General features: G+C 54.0%; 1 non-coding gene across 1 annotated transcript in view; it reads right to left on the minus strand.

The window, feature by feature from the left end:
* LOC124774207 overlaps positions 1–1,063 on the minus strand; it is a 1,909-nt gene extending 846 nt beyond the window's left edge. Inside the window, exon 1 of the ribosomal RNA XR_007015198.1 lies at positions 1–1,063. This exon is cut by the window's left edge and continues 846 nt beyond it. This is a non-coding gene — a ribosomal RNA (small subunit ribosomal RNA).
* Between the last annotated feature and the right edge of the window lie 3,937 nt (positions 1,064–5,000).

Consider the following 5,000-nt stretch of genomic DNA (forward strand, 5'->3'; position numbering starts at 1 on the left):
AATGAAAACATACTTGGCAAATGCTTTCGCTTCTGTTCGTCTTGCGACGATCCAAGAATTTCACCTCTAACGTCGCAATACGAATGCCCCCGCCTGTCCCTATTAATCATTACCTCGGGTTCCGAAAACCAACAAAATAGAACCGAGGTCCTATTCCATTATTCCATGCACACAGTATTCAGGCGGGCTTGCCTGCTTTAAGCACTCTAATTTGTTCAAAGTAAACGTGCCGGCCCACCGAGACACTCAATAAAGAGCACCCTGGTAGGATTTCAACGGGGTCCGCCTCGGGACGCACGAGCACGCACGGGGCGGTCGCACGCCTTCGGCTCGCCCCACCGGCAGGACGTCCCACGATACATGCCAGTTAAACACCGACGGGCGGTGAACCAACAGCGTGGGACACAAATCCAACTACGAGCTTTTTAACCGCAACAACTTTAATATACGCTATTGGAGCTGGAATTACCGCGGCTGCTGGCACCAGACTTGCCCTCCAATAGATACTCGTTAAAGGATTTAAAGTGTACTCATTCCGATTACGGGGCCTCGGATGAGTCCCGTATCGTTATTTTTCGTCACTACCTCCCCGTGCCGGGAGTGGGTAATTTGCGCGCCTGCTGCCTTCCTTGGATGTGGTAGCCGTTTCTCAGGCTCCCTCTCCGGAATCGAACCCTGATTCCCCGTTACCCGTTACAACCATGGTAGGCGCAGAACCTACCATCGACAGTTGATAAGGCAGACATTTGAAAGATGCGTCGCCGGTACGAGGACCGTGCGATCAGCCCAAAGTTATTCAGAGTCACCAAGGCAAACGGACCGGACGAGCCGACCGATTGGTTTTGATCTAATAAAAGCGTCCCTTCCATCTCTGGTCGGGACTCTGTTTGCATGTATTAGCTCTAGAATTACCACAGTTATCCAAGTAACGTGGGTACGATCTAAGGAACCATAACTGATTTAATGAGCCATTCGCGGTTTCACCTTAATGCGGCTTGTACTGAGACATGCATGGCTTAATCTTTGAGACAAGCATATGACTACTGGCAGGATCAACCAGGGAGCTGCGTCAACTAGAGCTGAGCAGCCGGCCGCCCGGGAGTGTGTCCCGGGGGCCCGCGCGAACACGCAAGCGTCCGCTCAATCATTCTGCAAACAGGAGGAGGCTGAGCTCCCCTGCACAATACACCTCGAAACCCTCTCAGGTCCCGGCGGCGCGCAGCGCCGTCCCAAGTACTTGGTCGGGTTCGAGAGAGGCGCAATCGCCCGGAGTTAGGCGAGTAGACGCTTTCGGTGCGACCACCCGTGCTCCCAACTGAGCTTGCCGCTGCCGACAGAGGCCCGGGAGCGTGCTGTCGTGGCATTGCCGGCGGGAGACAACACGCGCCACCTACGGTGACCGGCAGCTCCAACGCCAGCGCCACAGAAGGACAAAAGCCCCACTTGGGTGCCGAAGCGAACTCTCCCAGCACAGCGCACGCGCCAACACATCCGCACAGCTGCGATACAAACCACCAGCGAGAACCGCTGGGGCGACCGAGCAGCAGACGGCGTCGCGGCGCCGAGCGCCGGGCGGCGGCGCATCCTCAACGCACACAGTCCTCAATCGGACCAGCACACTGAAGATGTCCACCGCGCTTCGCACCGGGCCCGCGAGGACCTACTTTGGCCGCACGGCGCCGCGCGCAGGGTGCGCCGGCGCGCAGCTGCGACGCCTGCCGCGTCCGTCGGCCGGCGCGCCTGCCACTGGCCGCCCCCACCAGCCGGCTGTAGCGCGTGCGCCCACGCACCGCGCGGCCAGCACGCCGGGAGGCGCCCCCTCACCGGCCGGGGACGGTCCCACCCAGCCACCGCCGCGTATCGCTTCACACCCAGATGCCGTTCAGTTTCATCGGCATGGTGGGTATCGCTGGAACAACCGGTTAGTACCTCAACCTATCGTCGCCATCACCGATTCACCCCTAGCGAGAACAACCGCACCACAACGGGTTACCATTTCTTCATTTGCGTAACTTCACCAGCAAACGTAGGCGTCCATCGCCATTAGCAACTTCAACGATTATTGCATGCCTGTGTCAGGTGTCACGCCACACTACGTCTGCCCACATACACGCAACAAAATGTGCACGCCTAGACAATACGTGGAAGGTGGCCCCCGTACGTATGCGATGTCCATTGCTCGAACGACTGTCAACCGGCCTCTGTAGCATGTCGCAGATATGGAACGCGGTGCACCATGCTATCACGGTGTTTGAGGAGAGACGACTAGGTCCGAATACATCAACACACAGCTCATGCTGATCGCCATCCACGGCGTCCGTTCCTCCCACACGTCTCTATGGCGTACCACACTGCAATCCAGCTCTCATAGGGAGACGACACGTAGCTGCGTGCACAATATTTGCACTGTATGGTCCGCCGTTTTTGGGCGCAGTCGTTGTACGGTCACACATGTGCCACGATGTATCATTCAGTACATAAGGACGAATGTGCAGTACAGATTGTGGTTTATGCGTACGACATCAGCGGACAGTTGACACAGGCCGCACCACAACGTAGCCTGAGTACGTCGCATGCGAAGGGCATTGAACATGCAAACTTCTCACCAACCAGCTTGCGAAGGCAGGGGGCAAGGTGGGGACGTGGGGAGGGGTGGGGGGGGGGGGGGGCGGCATGTACGTCCTGCTGCCATCCACATAACAGTGTACAGCAGGAGCATGTGGAAAGTCAGCAAGACTTGCAAGGTGTTTAACATGAAGCGATACACAGGGGAGCGGGCAGTGCGAGTAGCGAACTATATTGCGAGGGTTGCGGGTGGGCAACACTACACTAATTGAACGAGTCGTATAACAATTACAGAGCAGGTTTAGGCGACAACGTGGGTTACGTTAGCGGACAACGTGGGTTACGTTAAGGCACAACGTGGGTTACGTTAAGGCACAACGTGGGTTACGTTAAGGCACAACGTGGGTTACGTTAAGGCACAACGTGGGTTACGTTAAGGCACAACGTGGGTGACGTTAAGGCACAACGTGGGTTACGTTAAGGCACAACGTGGGTTACGTTAAGGCACAACGTGGGTTACGTTAAGGCACAACGTGGGTTACGTTAAGGCACAACGTGGGTTACGTTCAGGCACAACGTGGGTTACGTTAAGGCACAACATGGGTTACGTTAGGGCACAACATGGGTTACGTTAGGGCACAACATGGGTTAGGTTAGGGGACAACATGGGTTAGGTTAGGGGACAACATGGGTTAGGTTAGGGGACAACATGGGTTAGGTTAGGGGACAACATGGGTTAGGTTAGGGGACAACATGGGTTAGGTTAGGGGACAACATGGGTTAGGTTAGGGGACAACGTGGGTTAGGTTAGGGGACAACGTGGGTTAGGTTAGGGGACAACGTGGGTTAGGTTAGGGGACAACGTGGGTTAGGTTAAGGCACAACGTGGGTTAGGTTAAGGCACAACGTGGGTTACGTTAAGGCACAACGTGGGTTACGTTAAGGCACAACGTGGGTTACGTTAAGGCACAACGTGGGTTACGTTAAGGCACAACGTGGGTTACGTTAAGGCACAACGTGGGTTACGTTAAGGCACAACGTGGGTTACGTTAAGGCACAACGTGGGTTACGTTAAGGCACAACGTGGGTTACGTTAAGGCACAACGTGGGTTACGTTAAGGCACAACGTGGGTTACGTTAAGGCACAACGTGGGTTAGGTTAAGGCACAACATGGGTTACGTTAAGGCACAACATGGGTTACGTTAAGGCACAACATGGGTTAGGTTAAGGCACAACATGGGTTAGGTTAAGGCACAACATGGGTTAGGTTAAGGTACAACATGGGTTAGGTTAAGGTACAACATGGGTTAGGTTAAGGTACAACATAGGTTAGGTTAAGGTACAACATGGGTTAGGTTAAGGTACAACATAGGTTAGGTTAAGGTACAGCATAGGTTAGGTTAAGGTACAACATAGGTTAGGTTAAGGTACAACATAGGTTAGGTTAGGTTAGGTTAGGTTACACGTTGTTGTAAGGAAAGGTGTAGGGGGGGGGGGCGGGGGCGGCAGGTTCGTTGATAGTGATTATAGTAAGTGAATGCTTGTGACATGATCAGATTTGTCACGTCAGGATGCACCTTTGGCTTATTAGAGGCGGCGCTCCAATTCTATGCTTGTGTGAGACCTGTGTCTTTGACTCATGTCATTGTTTGTGCGCTGTGACAGGAGGTACTATTGTGATGTTGGGTGCACCGTTGTATAGGACATGTGTGGGTGTTGGTGCCTGGTCTGCGCAATGGTGGATGTCGAAAGGCTGGGATATTGTATTTTCCGCATGGACCTCCTGGTCTGGTTGTGATAGTGTGGATTGTGTAATGTGGCGGAGAAGATGCACTGGATGTTGTTCCATGCTGGTGCTTACATATTGTATGTGCGCCTGTTAGAAGCAGAGAGTGGTGCGTGATCAGAGTGTCTGGCTGACGTGTGGTTCCCATTGTGGGCAGACTCTTTCAGCATGTATACGGACAGTTGTGTATATTTGCTGTAGTTTGATGGCTCTGCATTGATTACTAATCAGCGCCGTGTGTACGGGTAATCTGGTTCCAGTCCAAAATGTTCCATCTGTGTACATTAGTGACAAAGACTCCCCCCATGCAGTGGGGCTCGGTCTGTTATAGCTCTTCCGCGTAATATATTTGCCCCACGTTTTTGCGACTGCGAGTGCGAGTGCAACGCGCATGGGGACCGACATGCTGATGGCTCGGTATCGGACGCCGTACAGTGAGCAACGCGATCGCGTCTCTCGCTCGTAAGTGGTACAGGTCGCGGCTCATGTATAGGGACAGCGGGAATGTCGCATATTGGAAATAACTCTTCATGAAACGCAAGTTATAGGGGTGGATTGCACTTTACGAGTGCGGGAAACTTCCGCCGTTCATCCGCTGGAGGTGCGAGTTTGGCGGTTGGGGTGGTGCACGAACGGGTGCGGGTGGAG

The sequence above is a fragment of the Schistocerca piceifrons genome, unplaced genomic scaffold (assembly GCF_021461385.2).
Source record: "Schistocerca piceifrons isolate TAMUIC-IGC-003096 unplaced genomic scaffold, iqSchPice1.1 HiC_scaffold_961, whole genome shotgun sequence".
Lineage (NCBI taxonomy): Eukaryota > Metazoa > Arthropoda > Insecta > Orthoptera > Acrididae > Schistocerca > Schistocerca piceifrons.